Below are 17,100 nucleotides of genomic sequence, written 5' to 3' on the forward strand. Positions count from 1 at the left end.
ACAACATGAATTAATCTCAAATTCAGCTTTTGTAAATTACCAACTAGAAAGTTATACGGACGAACTTCCAGGAACCGTAGAAGTGTAGTGAAGCTATTAGAACAGCACGTTACGAGTACGCTCAGCAATGTGAACCAGAATGAAGATAACCCTTTACACCTGTATGATAGTGGCCCCCTAAACTCGCTCTGACACTTTTTATGTACGTCTTCCTGCTTACAATGAATAGGTTAATGCCGGTTCCAATACCAGAACAGTGATATTTAGGATCACGAAGAATAGTTAACTTTTTGGTCTGTCACTGAGCGTCTCACCAAGATTAACAAAACACACTCTGAAACGTAAGACTGTGTAGCCAAGTGCTACACTGAAGAGCCAAAGAAATTGTTACACCTGCCTAATATCGTGTAGGACCCCCACGAGCACGCAGAAGTGCCGCATCACGAAATGACACGGTCTCTACTGATGTCTGAAGTAATGCTGGAGGGGATTGCCACCAAGAAGCCTGCAGAGCTGTCCATAAATTCAGTGGAGTACGAGGGGACGGAGATCTCTTCTGAATAGAACGCTGCAAGGCATCCCAGATATGCTAAATAATGTTCATGTCTGGAGAGTCTGATGGCCAGCGGAAGTCTTTAATCTCAGAAGAGTGTTCCTGGACCCACTCTGTCTCAATTCTGGACGTGTGGAGGTTTCGCATTACCCTGCTGGAATTGCCCAAGGCCGTTGGAATGCACAATGGACATGAATGGATACAGTTGATCAGACAATATGCTTACGTACGTGTCACGTGTCAGAATCGTATCTAGACATATCATAGGCCCCTTATCACTCCAAATGCACACCCCGCACACCATTAATGAGCCTCCTCCAGTTTAGATAGTCCCTTGCTGACATGCAGGGTCCATGGATTTATGAGGGTGTCTCCATACCCGTACACGTCCATCCACTCTATACAATTTGAGATGAGACTCTTCCGATAAGGCAACATGTTTCCAGTCATCAACTGTCCAATGTCGGTGTTGACGAGCCCAGGCGAGGCTTAAAGCTTTGTGTCGTGCAGCCATCAAGGGTATGGGAGAGGGTCTTCGGCTCCGGAAGCCCATATCGATAATGTTTCGTCGAATGGTTCGCTCGCTGACATTTGTTGACGGGTCAAGCATTGAAATCTGTAGCAATATGTGGAGGGGTTACACTTCTATCACGTTGAGCTCTTCTCTTCAGTCGTCGTTGGTCCCGTTGTTGCAGGATCTTTTTCCGGCCGCATCAATGTCAGAGTTTTGATGTTTTACCGGACTCCCGATATTGACGATGCACTCCTGAAATGGTGGTACGACAAAATCTCCAGTTCATCGCTGGTTCGCAGATGCCTTGTCCCATCTCTCGTGCGCGAACTGTAAGACCACGTTCAAACTCACTTAAATCTTGATAACCTGCCATTGCAGCAGCAGTAACCGATCCACCAACTGCGCCAGACACTTGTTGTCTTACATAGGCGTTGCCGATCGCAGCACCATATTCTACCTGTTTACATATATCTGTATTTGTATACGCATGCCTATACCAGTGTTTTTGGCGCTTCAGTGTATTTATAATCGACTCTTTACTTTCAGATTTCCTTCAGAGGTGGCACACTGCACGCAAAGATATGCGTATGTACATCAAAATAAAATTAGTATTAAAAATTTAAAAGAACGTAAGTGTTAGTTCTAGCGAGTGGACCAATATCCCGTTCAAATATACACTGGTGAGCAGAATTTAAGGCTGAAAGTAGATTTCGAATTATGTATCACTACAAAGTAACATAGCTCGATGGAATGTGGACCATACACAGAAAGACCTGCAACAGTATAGTACAAAATATAACTGAAACAAATACGCATGAGACAAACAGAAATGACCCTTTTATTCAAGGACATTAATTATACTGGTGTTCTGGTGATTGATGATTGTCCACTGGACATTAAGAAAGGTGGAATAAGGTTCTTAATGAGGTATTTGGTCACCACGGACGGCGATGCATGCTCCACAAAGTGCTACTACGCTGGTCACATGGTTGGTAAGGAGTTCCTGTGGCAAGGACTTCCATTGTGCCACAAGCGCGGTTCACAACTGGATGATGGTCGTTGCTGTATGTGGGAATGTTACAACACGCCTCCCAAAGCTTAATACACGTGTTCGAATGAGTTAAGTTGGGGGAATGGGCAGAGCAATCATTTCGCCGAATATCCTCTCGTTCCAAGAGCTCCTCCCCAGCGCAGGTCGATGCTGTTGCTGTCATCCATAAAAATGAAACACGCACTGGGGAAAGGAGTACTGTGTCACAATAATGCTGTCTCGTGACTGTACCGTGTTCTAAGATCTGGGGGTCATTACGCCCATGCAACATTATGTCTCCCCAGACCATTGCACCTGAGCCAACAAAACTCTTATGTTGGACAATGTTGGACGTACTCTCATATGGCGAAAGGTGGAAAAACACGTAATAAACCAAGGAACAATGTCGAACGTGATCATTTTGTGAACCACATGCAGGTTGACGTAACGTTGCATAAGCGTACTGAACCCAAACCTGAACATGGTGTATTCAACTGTCAGCGTCATTGTGGTAATGTACTAGTTTCCCAGGTGCGACTTTTCAGGGTTGCATTTGTCCCTCATTTCATTTTTATGGATGATAATGCGCTATCTCGCCGAACAACTTGTGTGATGGATCTCTTGGAACGAGAGGACATTCAGCGCGTGGACCAGCGTGTCCGTTCCCCCTACTTAAATCGCATCGAGCAGGTATGGCAGGCGTTGAGGAGGAGGATTACAGCACATCGGCATGTACCAACGGCCATACGACAGTTGTCGACTTCGCTGGTGCAGGCATGGATCGCCCTGCCACATGAACTCCATAGACGTCCTCTGTGGCCCAGCGGCTCTAGGCACTTCAGTCCGGGATCGTGCTGCTGCTACCCTCGCAGGCTCGAATCCTGCCTTGGGCATGGATGTGTGCCTTGTCCTTAGGTTAGTTAGGTTAAGTAGTTCTGAGTCTAGGGGACTGATGACCTCAGTGCTTAGAGCCATGAACTCCATACGAACCTTGTGGCCAGGATGGGAGCGGGTTGCATAGCCTGTGTAGCCATCCGTGGTGATCACACACCTATTAAGAACCACTTCCCGAATTTTGTAATGCCCAAGGGACCGTTATAAATCCTGGTGACTTTTGGGTAATTATTGTCTTTGAATAAAAGTATTAGTTCTGTGCGTCACATTGCGTGTATCTTTTAGTTACGTTCTGTACTATACTGAAGCAGTTCCTTCTATGTAAGCTTCGCCTTTCATCGAACTACAAGGTGATCCATTAATATATCAGTATTTTTATTTTACTGCTGTTATGTCACAGACGATGTAAGATCGATTACTCTACCATTATATTATGCTCTAATCTATTGTGTAATTGTTACGTATTTGTTGTTCGTAGCAGCTCTAACCACGAATTAAGTGAAGATGACGTAGAGACTACGCATCTCTGACCGTGCTCGGATTGGAGCTAGGATGGAAGTATGACGGTCGCGTATAATGGTGGTGTCGTAGCGGCCTCTTACTGTTAGAGGACTCGCAGAACTGACATGCAAGATAAGTTGCTAACCTCTTTTCAGCAGCGCGGAGAGAAACATCGCCAGCGGACAGAGAAAATAACAGACTTTCCTAATAAACACGGCACTACTTTGCCAGACAACATGTGACAGTGTTCCACCAACCGGAACTCTGATGTAGCACTCCGCCGGCCTGGCTTTACAATCACGCCTAGACCGTGAGACGGGCAGTGTTTACCAACCGCTAGGAACAGCTCCGACCAGCAGTTACGCCGGCCCTAGCCTAGTATTCACTCGCCGTGGTCTTGTGGTGGCTCGTTGTATTTTTAGAGTAGTTTTTGGTCAGTATTTTCTTTTATTGTCTTGTTTCCGTATGTTTTACTACCACAGAGTTGTCTGTTTTTATTCTGTTTGTTCTACGTTTAACACTTATTGTATGCCAAGAAGGTGTATTTTTTTAATTGCAATAATGTGTGTTCAAATTGACTGTTAGTTCTTTCCTGCCGACCGCAGGATACTACAGGCGCAACGATGGTGGAGATGGGGGAGGGGAAGACACGAGACTCTGGACGTGAAAACAGTAAAAAGACTGCATGCGAATTGGTTGTGTTCAGGTTAGGTTACTCAACACATGGCTGCTGGGCCCCCAGAGGAAGTTGTCACTGAAGAGACCAAAGCCAGTGCTGTTGAGCGTCTCCTACGAAGTCCTTCAGACAATATCAGAGGGAAGGTGGTTTATCATATGGTTCGGCCCAACGGATAATGAAGGAAATCGACTAGAGATAATGGAAATCACACTTTGTCCAAGCATTGTCACCGGAAGGCTGTGACGTTAGGGTGGAGTTTGCAATGGATGGAAGAAGAACCAGATATCCTGAGTAGCATTTTATGGTCAGACAAAGACGTGTTTCACGTAGGTGGGTTCATAAATCGCCGTAACTGCCATTACTGTGATCCTGGTAACGACGGTCCTGGAGTTACCACTGAAAAATTCCAGTCACGTCCTTTGTTGACTGCATGGTATGGTATTCACGATGTTGCTCTTATCGGTTCTTACATTCTTCGTAAAACAATGAATGTACAGAGGTATGTGCATATGTTACAAACTTTTGTTCATACCGCTGTTTTAATCTGGGACAATCTGGACATTGTGGACTTTATGCTCGATGGGGCTTTTGTTCATACCGCTGTTTTAACCTGGGACAATCTGGACATTGTGGTCTTTATGCTCGATGGGGCATCTCCCAACTTTTCGTTAATTTCGCGAGAATTGTTTGAGATTGCTTTTCCAGGCCGCGTTGTTGGACGTGGCGGAAATCTGGAGTGGCCACTGAGAAGTCCAGACTTGACCCCACTGTACTTTTTCCTTCATTTTTACTTATTTACATGTCAAGTTCCGTAGGACTAAATTGAGGAGCAAATCTCCAAGCTCAAGGAATGTGTCAGTACATGACATTACAACCTAAAAGTAATAAAAGATAAAAATAAAATGTTTATGAACCCGAAAAAACTCAAGCCATAAGTTTAAGTAAACGCAATCAACAATACAACAAGAATCAGCTTAACTTTTCAAGAAACTGCTCGACGGAATACAAGGAGTGACTGATGCGCATACTCTTCATTTTCGATTTGCTATTTTCAACAAGAAATGACAGTAAGGAATATATATATATATATATATATTGAGAGGCCGATGTCAAATTACCCAGAGTCGTGAGCAGGGGGTCGGGTCGGCTAGAGGTTTGTGAACTTACACCACTTATTTTCCGAACCGCCCGTTTGCAAGCCGAAATATCCTTTTAGAATGGGAAGAGCTACCCCAAAATATAATACCATACAACATAAGTGGATGAAATTAAGCAAAGTAGAATAATTTTCGTGTCGAACGACCAATCACCTCAGATACCGTTCGTATAGTAAAAATGGCAGCATTAAGTCTTTGAACAAGATCGTGAACGTGGGGTTTCCACGACAGTTTACTATCTATGTGAACACCTAGAAATATGAAGTGTTCAGTTTCTCTAAGAACATGCCCATTCTTTGAAATTAAAACGTCACGTTTTGTTGAATTGTTTGTTAGTAACTGTAAAAACTGAGTATTACTGTGATTTAGCGTTAGTTAATTTTGTACAAGCCATGAACTTATGTCGTGAACTGCAGTATTTGAAACCGAGCCAATGTTGCCACAGCATCCTTTACTACCAAACTATTGTCATCATCTAACAGACATATTTTAAAAGTTACCCGTAATACTAGGTGGCATATCGTTTACATAAATAAGGAACAGCAATGGTTCCAACACTGATCCCTGGGGCACCCCTCATTTGGCCGTATCCCACTCAGACCCCACATCGCAACCATTCTCAGCACTTTCAATAATGATCTTTTGTTATCTGTTACTGTAGTAAGAGGTGAACGAATTGTGTGCTACTCCCCATATTCCGTACTGGTCCAACTTCTGGGGCAATATTTTGTGATCAGCAAATCAAAAGCCGTAGTTAAATAAAAAAATATGCATAGCGTTCGAAACCTTTTGTTTAGCCCATCCAGTATCTCACAGAGAAAAGAGAATACAAGGGTACAGCATTTTGAGTTGTTAAACGACTTCTAAAGCCGAACTGTACATTTATAGCAAATTATGTGATATAAAGTGATCAATTAACCTTACATGCATAGCCTTTTCAATAACTTTAGCAAACACTGATGGCATAGAAATAGGTCTAAAATTGTCTATATTATCCCTTTCTTCCTTTTTATAAAGCGGCTTTATTACTGACTACTTTAATCGTTCAGGATACTGGCCAGTCCTAAAGGAAAATTTACAAATATGTCTTGCAATGTGCTGTTGAGAACAGATCTCCACCACCTCATACTGCTACAGATTTATGGACAGCCCTACAGGATTCATGGTGTCAGTTCCCTCCAGCACTTCTTCAGACATTAGTCGAGTCAATGCCGCGTCGAGTTGCGGCACTTCTGCGTGCTTGTGTGTGCCCTGCACGATATTAGGCAGGTGTACCAGTTTGTTTGTCTCTTTAGTGTAAATTGCTTACATACTGTACAGCAGTAATTCGAATCTGATCTGTGATAACTGTCATAATAAGGTGGGAAATAATTTTTTTTGTAATATTCGGCGTATGGAGGGTATTTCCGGGGTACGTGCTTAGAGGGGAGACTCTTTGGATATCAAATTTTACATAGTTGTCAAGCTCGCTAGTGGCTTGCACTTCTGTGTCGAGCGTTGGTAGAATCGAACGTGTTGTCCTGGCCGTGTTGGTGCGGAGGTTTTATTTCGGAATGCAGTTACTCCAACTTGGAACGTAGCAAATGAGGTAATGTATGGTGGACCGTGCGCGAATCGTGTTCATCCGGTTATTGTTTGTCATCTTCTCTTACGGTATTGCCGCCACGTTTTCTTATTCCATTTACTGGCGTCACTAACTTCCTGCCTTATCTGCCACGAGTGGCAGCAGCAGCACTTACTGATAAGTGCACTGTCGTACCATCTCTGGAGCGACCGATAGTGTGGTGTCACCGCCAGACACCACACTTGCTAGGTGGTAGCTTAAATCGGCCGCGGTCCATTTAGTACATGTCGGACCCGCGTGTCGCCACTGTGAGGTCGCAGACCGAGCGCCACCACAAGGCAGGTCTCGAGATACGGAATAGCACTCGCCCCAGTTGTACGACGACTTTGCTAGCGACTACACTGACGAAGCCTTTCTCTCATTTGCCGAGAGACAGTTAGAATAGCCTTCAGCTAAGTCCATGGCTACGACCTAGCAAGACGCCATTAACCGTATCTGAAGATAGTCTTATTTGTATTATCAAGAGCGATGTACCACAAGGATCGAATAAAGTTAAGTATTCGAGGAGCTGCATACTTTTCTTATTAGCTTTCACTACTTATCCTGTTCCAGAATTCACGCCCGTCTGCGTTAGATAGCGTGCATTTCGGCCCCGTCTATCTACAAGGTGTTGGCACATTTACCAACACATCAGATAGTATTCCCGGGCCGTCGTGTGACTGAACGTCAGTCGGAGACGGGCCAGCAGTTCAGTCGGGGACGGAGTGCCGATGAGATGTGGACAGCCAGTGCTTGCCAACTGCTGGCGACACACTTGCACTGTCCGCCGGAAGCAGACTGGAGTGTGAACGACCGTTGGTTGGTCGTTCGGTTGTTCGTCTCATCGGCCGACGAATATTTGGACTTTTGACCGTTTGGATTTTTGACCGTTTCTGGGTGTAAGCAGTCGGTCGGTAGGAAAGCAGCAAGGAGGTTCCTGTTGCGTGGAGTGGGGGCGGAGCCGCTGGCGGTGTGCACGCGCTGTTGGAGTTGTGAGGCGCTTCTTGCTAGGGTTACGAAGTTCGTCGCCCACCGATCTTGGTAGAAGGTTAAGTGAGCACTCAACTTTAGAGTCCAAGCCTCAACTGCTATCACTTCTTTTAGTTTGATTCCGGTTGTTGCTTTCTGTGAGATTCCCGTGAGCAACAACATGTGTGTTGAAGTCAGCTAGAACTGCAGCTGTTTTCTTGGATTGGGTTTAAATTAATTTAATTCAAAAAAATGGCGCTGAGCACTATGTGACTCAACTGCTGAGGTCATTAGTCCCCTAGAACTTAGAACTAGTTAAAGCTAACTAACCTAAGGACATCACAAACATCCATGCCCGAGGCAGGATTCGAACCTGCGACCGTAGCGGTCTTGCGGTTCCAGATAATTTAATTCACTCCTTCATTAGTGAAGTGCACCAGCGGTATCTTCTGCCCTGTGGCTGTTAACGTTATGGTTACCTGCCCTGGGCGTTGACGTAAGTTTTGGCAGTGTATTTTCCTCATTATGTTGTTGCTGTCCAGCACGGCGTGTAGTTCGACAGCTGGTAGGTTCAAATGGCTCTGAGCACTATGAGACTTAACATCTGAGGTCATCAGTCCCCTAGAACTTAGAACTACTTAAACCTAACTAACCTAAGGACATCACACACATCCATGCCCGAGGCAGGATTCGAACCTGCGACTGTAGCGGACAGCTGGTAGTTTTGGACGTTTATTCTCACTTGGATGCATTGGTCACCAGTAGCCAGGACGTTGATCTATTGACGTCTTGTTGTCGTTTTGCTCGTCGGGTGGAGCAGAACTGATTTGGTTGGTTTGTCGACTGGCCTTCGGTTGGGTTGCCTACCGATTAAGAGGTCGTCGGTCTGGCTGCCTGTCTCACCTAAACGTGTGTTGGTGTTACTTCCCAGGCCGACCCTTGGAACCTTCTGAGAGCTGTGATAGTGATTTCCTTGTAGTCTTAAATACTCCGTGTGGCCTTTACCCAAGTTTTAGCTTATTAAAATTTAATTTTCTTCTCTTTAGGCCTTAAGCCGTAAAATTGTTTCCTCCATGGTGTGTGGCCTCCAGCCAAGTTTTAAACTCTCTTGAACTGATAATTCAAAATCTTGTTTTTCCTGTTAAGTAATAACATTGTTATTTTATTGGGTATGAAGCCTTCAGCCGAGTTTGCATGAAATGTTTTAAGCAAAGACCCTCAGCCTTTTCAAACTGAAACCTCTTCTTCCTAGACCTTAAACTGTAAAATTGTTTTGACATGGTGTGTGGCTTTTAGCCTAGTTTTAATCTCTCTTAAATTAAAAATTCAAAATTTGGTCTTGCCCTTAAGTCATAAGATTGTTATTCTCTAGTATGTGGCCTTCAGCTGAGTTTTAATCCCTCTTAAACTAAAAATTTGAAATCTTGGTCTTGCCTTAAGTCACAACATTGTTATTCTTTAGTATGAGGCCTTCAGCCGAGTTTTCATGAAATGTTTTAAGCTAAAGCCCTCAGCCTGTTACGTTGAAAGCCTTTCATCCTAGGCTTTAAGCCATTAAATTGTTTGGTTGACATGCAGTCTTCAGCCAGGTTTCGGCGTATTTGGAATTAACATTGAAAATCTTTGTTGTAGCCTTAAGCCGTAACACTGTTCTTGCGTAATGTGTGGCCTTCAGCCTGTTTTTTATTGAAGTAAAGAAAAATTTTTTGAAAGAGGTGAAACTTCCAGAAGAATTCCTGTATCTCAATCCCTTGCTTGAGCCCTGGATTTTCGTATGTGGCTTTCAGCCGATTTAAATCAAATCAAAGGAGCTCTTTCGTTAAAACTTTGTGAGTTTTTAATCCTTGCTAATGTTATTGTGGTTTTAACTATTAAAGTTTATATGTTGAGTGTAACTGACAGCAACATATTTGGTCCCTTTCCACAATTATAACCTGCCCCGCTCTGTCCTGCTAGTCCAGGGATTTCATATGGCTATGAAGTCGTCTGCACTTATTTTGCAGGAAACATAAAGTCGTGTAGGGAGCGTATCCAGTTTAAGCTTTTTCAGTATTGTATCTTGTGTTTTGGCTATTAGAACATCGCCGCTATAATTACTTCATACTACGCATGAACTCAGGAAAGCATCACAATATATCACCTCACTCTTCACATTTTTCTTTTTCTTTTTTTAAGTAATGAAAGTAAGAGGACGTCTTGCCAACAGTTTTCATTTCTTGAGCTTTCTGTTTTATATCCAAATCACACTAATTGTTACTATGAACGATCATCATAGTTTCTACATCTGTTCGTGTTAGTCGTTCATGATTGATACACGGCTAAACCACAATAGTTTTCACGTAATTCCTTACTATGCCTTCACATTTCACCTGCTTATTCAAAAATCTTAAGTTGCGATTATCCGAGCGAGATTTATTTATGTAATATCAAAATTAGCGTGTTTCCTTCCAGCCTATTTTGTTGCAGATGATTATAATCAAGATAGGCACACACTGCAGAGCAGAGCTACGTTTGTTGCCATATCAATCTTAGAGCCGGGTTCAGACACTGTTTACTCTCTTTCGGGAACAGTGACTCTCTGTTCATTTTCTATACTTTCAGATTACTTTCAGGTACAGTAGTTAAGGTAAGCATACTGTCTTATTCAGAGTACTGTGTTTAAAAAATATTGTGTTATTCTGTACTTGTCGCAGTGGACATTTACACTTTCTGTTCAATTATCAGTTCAGTTATCTTACACAGCTACGAATGTAAACTTTGGTTTTGCTTAAAAGGCATACCGATGTTTTTCAGCTAAAAGATTGTACACGTGTTCCGTATTATAAGTTCAAACATAAAGATTGCGCATAAAGTACACACTGTTATAAGATAGTCACATCTAGAAGGTCAGATTTGTAGGTTTAACAGAGATCGCGTAGAGTATAGATAGCTGTGCACATTGGAAGTCCAAATGTGGAAGTTTCAGTTAGTGTCGCTTAATGTTTTTACAGTATATGGGCAGTTAGAAGTACAACGATTACACACAACTACAAAATTAGATGATAACTTTTGTATGTTTGTCTCACTTTTTCCGATGGAAAGTGAAATAATTTATAAGTTATGGATTTGAATAGTTCTGTTATTTTTTTTAAATTATGAATTTGGCCAGCTATGGACCGCATACAACTTAAGACTTATGGTGTTTCTTTTTCTTCCGTTCTTCCCAGTACTACTTCATTTTCTCGCCAACTGCTCGTCTCTGCTCATCTGTCCACACTCTCTTGGGTCGAGGTTTTGGCGCATCTCCTTCATAGTTTGCGTTTTCTATAAGTAGCCTAAAGTTATTCCTGTCACGTATTATTTCTTCTGTAACACCTATTTTGTTGGCGTCTTTCTTTACTGCTTCTATCCATCCTACAGTGTTTTTCAGCTTACTAACGTAATTAAAAATTTTCTTTGTAATCCGTGTTTCTTCCATTCTTTTTAAATGTCCATAAAATTTTAGCCGTCTCTTCCTCATTGTATCTGTGATCTTTTCTGTATTTTTGTATAGGTCTTCATTTCTCCTTTTAATCCACCTATTTTCCTTGTTTTTCTCAGGACCTAGAATTTTTCTCTCTCTTTTTTCTAGGTCTCTTAATTCACCTTTCTTATTCAATGTTAGGCACTCTGATCCATACGTTGCTTGTGTCCCAATAACTGAATTATTATGTTTAATCTTTGCTTGTATGGATATTGATTTCTTATTGTAGTAGTTTTGTGTTAATTTATATGCAAATTCCAACTTTTTTATTCTTTCTTTATTTGTTGTGTTATCCAGTCCATGGGCTTGGATCCACTCCCCCAGGTATTTGAATCTATCAACTCTTTTAATTTTTCCATACTTTGTTTTCATAAACTTTTCTGTATTATGTTTGTGTTCTATATACTCGGTTTTTTCGTAGGATATTTTTAACCCAGTCTTTTCAGCAATCTCGTGTAACATATCAAGCATAACTGTTGCGTCTGTTCGGTTTTCAGTTATCAATGCCATATCATCGGCAAAGGCTAAACATTTTACTTCAAATTTGTTCTTTCCTTGGCCCATGCTTATACCCTTTGTGCCTCTGTTTTTTAATGTGTTTTCCCATGTTTTTACTACTTTATCTAAAACCAAGTTAAAGAGAATTGGGGACAGTCCGTCACCTTGTCGAACTCCTGTTTTGATTTTGAATGGTTCAGAAATTTCGCCTTGAAACTTAATTCTTGATGTTGTATCTGTGAGCGTTTGTTCAACAAGTCTTCTGGTGTTTTCATTTATCCCTGATTCATAAAGTATGTGGAATAGTGTTTGTCTGTCAACAGAGTCGTAGGCCTTCTTGAAGTCTACGAAAGTGACTACTGTATTTTTATTTTGTATAGCTCTCACTCTCAAAACTGTTTTTAAATTAAGAATCTGTTCTGCACATGATCTACCTTTTCTAAATCCTGCTTGATAATCTCCTATATTAGGTCCTGCTTGTTCCTCTATTCTATTTAAAAGTGCTTTAGAAAGTATTTTGTATGTCACTGGTAACAAGGATATGCCCCTGTAGTTGTTGGTGTCTGTTTTATCTCCTTTTTTATGGAGAGGGTGGATCAATGCTTGTTTCCAGTCACTGGGTATGATTCCTTTTGTCCAAATGTCTTTAATTACTTTGTGAATTTTCTGACATGCGGATAAGCCCCCTAGTTTCCACATTTCTGCCACTATCCCATCCTCACCTGGTGCTTTGGTATTCTTCAATGCTTTGATAATCTTTTCTATTTCTTCCACTGTAGGTGGTTCTGACGGTGGATTTTCATGTTGTGGTTTTTGAAATTGTAACCTGTCATTAGGCTCCTCACAGTTTAATAGATTTTCAAAGTATTCAGCTAATATTTGGCAGTTCTCTTTATTGCTTAGAACCATTTTTCCATTTTTATCTTTAAAATGTGAACTTGGTGACTGGAATCCTGTTAAAACTTATCTGAAAGTCTTATAGAAGTCTCTAGTGTTGTTCCTTTTGAAATCAGAATCCATTTCTTCTAATCTGTCTTTGTCATATTTTCTTTTTACTGATCTGATGATTTTTGCTGTCTTTTTCCTTTCTTCTTTAAACTCTTCCCAGTATTCGTGTTTCTTATTACTGTTCCATTTTTTCCATGCCTTTAGTCGATTGTCAATTGCTTCATCACACAGCTCATTCCACCATCTGTGTTTTGGTATTCTTCGTGGCTGTCCCATTTCTTTAACTGACTCTATCATTGTTTCTTTAATTTCTTCCCAATTATCCATTTTTCTTGTGTTTAGTATATGACAGAATTTGTCCTGCTTTTGCAGGAGAAATTTAGTGTTTACTCTTGGAAATCTTCTTGGTTTTGGTTTAGGTTTGTTTGGTTGGAACATGGTCTTTATTTCTGTCAGATAATGATCTGAATCTATGTTTAGGCCCTTCCTCACTCTGACATCCAAGATTTCCTTGTAGTTGCGAGTCGTTATTGCCACATGGTCCAACTGATATTCACCTTGATTTGGATTAGGTGATACCCACGTTTTTTTCTTTCTTGCAAGTTTCCTGAAACATGTCGACATTAATTTTAGATTAAACTGTCTACAAAAATCTATGAGTCTTTCCCCATTTCTGTTGGTTCTTGCATGTGCTGGATAATCTCCAAGTACTGATTTAAATTTTATTTCTTTGCCAACTTGTGCATTAAAGTCTCCCACTAAAATTTTTATATGTTCTTTTGGTAATATGGATGTTTCGTGTTCAAGCATTTCCCAAAAATCTTCCACTTTGTCAACATTTGTTCTGTTATGTTGGTTAATAGGTGCATGTGCATTTATAATAGTGTAGCGTTTATTGCCTGACTTGAACGTCAGAAATGAAATTCGTTCTGATGGGGAGCTAAAATTAGTTATTGATTCCGTAAGTTGCTGTTTTACCATAAATGCGGTCCCTAATGTAGTCGTATTATTGGAATTTTTAATGGCTGGTTTTCCTTTGTAGATTCTGTATACACCTGATTCAAATGCATTTTCATCCAGATACCTTGTTTCTTGAAGAGCTAATATAAGTATGTTGCGTTGATTGAGAATGTCCGTTAGGTGTTTTAGTTTTCCAACTTTCATAAGTGTGTTGATATTCAGAGTCCCCAGTAGATGTTTTTTCTTGGGTCTTATCTTTGAAGAAGTACTTGGAAGCTCCGACTCTTCCTTACATGATGTTCTAGGCTCTCCAAAATCCAAAGGCCTAGTTGCACCGCCATGAACAGCGATGGAAGATTGGTTACTTCCTGGAGTAGTTTCCATTTTGAAATTTACCATCATGTCTTAGGTTAAAGTTTGGTTTGGGGAAAGGTAGTTGAACCTTTAGATGATGAAAATTCAAGCATTTAGCTTAGAATTATAAGTGAGGCCGCCGCTAACATGTGGGACAGACGCCTTTTGCAGCCGCCCACTGTGGGAACAGACGCTACAGTCTGGTGCTTTTATATAAAAGCCTGCCTCTTCCGCCAGTTCCGCCGTTCTGATGATCTTCATCTCCGCCTTCACTGCCGTTGAGGTCTTCACCGTTTCCCTGGCTAGGGACCCTCACGAGGTACTATCACCCGGGCCAGGTGAACCAAGGTTTTTTAACGAGGTGTTACTCCTCCCCCTCCTCCTTTTTCAACCGGGCTTGGGACCGGCTTTGGCGGAGTTAGTTCTGTTATGAAACTATAAAAAATAACACCAATTTTATACTTTCCTTATTCCGAGTCATTTTAATCTTCTCTGTCTTGAGCTTAGATTTTGTGACTGAAAATTTTATATTGGTGGTCAAAGCGCGCGTTGTTGTACAAAAACTAAGACTAGAAAAGTAACTTAAAAAATTGTGTTTCACCAAAATATTTGTGGATGTAGCTTAGATGCTACATTAGGACTCAGTCAGGTTTCTTGTCCAAGTAATGACATTTTCAGGGATTCATTTGATGGACTTTATTTATAACCCGTCAATTGAAATATGTAAATATATTTATTAAAGTAGCAAATAATGTTCTTTTATTATCACACTTGAAAATACAATTTCAAATATTCGATATGAGTGGACTTCCAAAAGTAACACACTTTACCGAGGTCCATCAAGTAACTTTTATTGAATACGGCAGACCACTTTAAACTCATACAGACCCATGACACTATTTTTTAACATAGCCGCCAAGTCTCTGAAAACAAATGTCGGAACTGTAATAGTAGCAGCGGGAAGGAACTGACAAGGTGCTGGACCAAAATTATGGTACACAAACTGAGCCGTCCGGCTTCCTTTCAACAAATTCATTTGCTACGTTTTTGCTGAGTCTTCTAACAGATTTTCTTGTTGAGCGACCGCGAAGCTATTTGGGCTCGTGCACGTTGCTGTAGTGTTCTTTTCGAGAGCGGAGCCGTGGGCCGTCCCTCCAGGAGATGTCGCGAGTGACGCAGACGGCGACGACAGGGGTCAGGGCAGTCGGCTGTAGTGTGTCTAACGTGGCTGTTACGTGTGTAGTAACGTTGTCCTGCCTGCCACCTCTATGGGTAAATGTCTTTCGAAGGGCTCAATTGGCATTCCAAACAGCAGATTAGGAGATTGCATGCTATTTTGGAATTCGGCGAAGCAGGCTCTTGTGGAGAATGAATTGGTGACATTGTGGCAGACCGCTGTGGGAGTCTTGTCAGTGATTCTTATTCTGGTATCCTGCCACCCCCGTGTTAATTCTAGCTGGCATAGCAATCTGTGTGTCAGTGGTTTTCTACAACAGAGCCCTCCAGAAAACAGTGAGAATTTTTGCAATTTTTATACTATTCCCATGATCTGAAAGCGGAGTTACTTTTGTTCTCACGTCAACGTTTGAACAATGTTTGACCTCGCCATGTTTTTTTAACATTCTGACCAATAGTTATTGCTAGTAACAAGCATCAAGTGCCATGCCGTATGTTTCAGTTATGTCGGTTACTTGTGGCAACAAATCTGTGTTTCAGGTATATTTACCCAAAACTTCTTTTGTTAACGCATTGTAAAGGCCAGTATCCTTGCTTACGGCATTTTAAATAATCGCTAAGGAAGTAATGTACTCAAGAGCGGTTAGCCCTCTCAATAGTAACGGGTTACTTAGTAAATCTCAGTTCGCATTTTCAGAAGTACTGTTCCACTGAGACAGCAATATACAATTTCACTGCCCACATAATAGAGTCTTTAAATAGTCAAATTCATCAATAGGAATTTTTTCTGAGTTATCCAAAGAGTTTGATTGTGTGAACCATGACATTATTTTACAGAAATTACAATTCTGTAGTATAAATGAAGCAGTATTTGAGTGGTTTAGTCATATCTACAGAGCAGGAAGCAAAAAGTTTCTTTGTATGGTTTAAGTGGTTTAAGCAAGTTTGCCACTTCATCTAATTAGGGTCAAATTATATTAGGTGTTGCACAGGGTTCGAACATGGGTCCCGTTCTGTTCCTGATATATGTGTATGACCTCCCTTCTTATCTAAACAAGACCCTAAACTGACACTGTTTGCTGATGATACAAGCATAATTATTAATCCAGTAAAAGGAACTACAATAGGAAATCCTGCAAATAATGTCTCTGGAAAAGTTATTAATTGGTTTTCTAACAATGGACTTGCTCTGAACTCTGAAAAACATGGTGCACCAAATTTTCTCGTGCAAGGTGTACAGTTCCTTCAATAAATATAAAACATCAACAGAAGTCAGTAGCCAGGGTAGAGCATGCTAAATTTCTGGGTGTACATGTAAATGAGAATCTTAATTGAAAAAGACATATTTTGGATCTCCTAAAGTGACTACGTTCAGTAACTTTAGCAATCGGAATGATTGTCAATTTTGAGAATATAGAAATTAGTAAGCTAACATACTTTGCATACTTTCACTCTCTGATGTCATACTGGATAATATTTTGGGGATAACTCAACAATTAGGCAAAAAGTATTCATTGCTCGAAAGAAAGTGGTTAGGATAATGTGTGGGGCTCATAGTCGCACATCTTGTAGGCATCTGTTTAATAAGGTTAGGAATTCCAGACAACAGCCGCACAGTACATTTACTCACTTATGAAATTTGTTCTCAACAACCAGGACCAGTTTAAAAACAACACTGACATTGATGATTATAACATTAGAAGAAAAAGACTTACACTATCCTCTACTTAACCTATCTTTGGCACAGAAAGGGGTAAAATAT

Source organism: Schistocerca serialis, chromosome 9 (genome assembly GCF_023864345.2).
Source record: "Schistocerca serialis cubense isolate TAMUIC-IGC-003099 chromosome 9, iqSchSeri2.2, whole genome shotgun sequence".
In the NCBI taxonomy this organism is placed as follows: Eukaryota; Metazoa; Arthropoda; class Insecta; order Orthoptera; family Acrididae; genus Schistocerca; species Schistocerca serialis.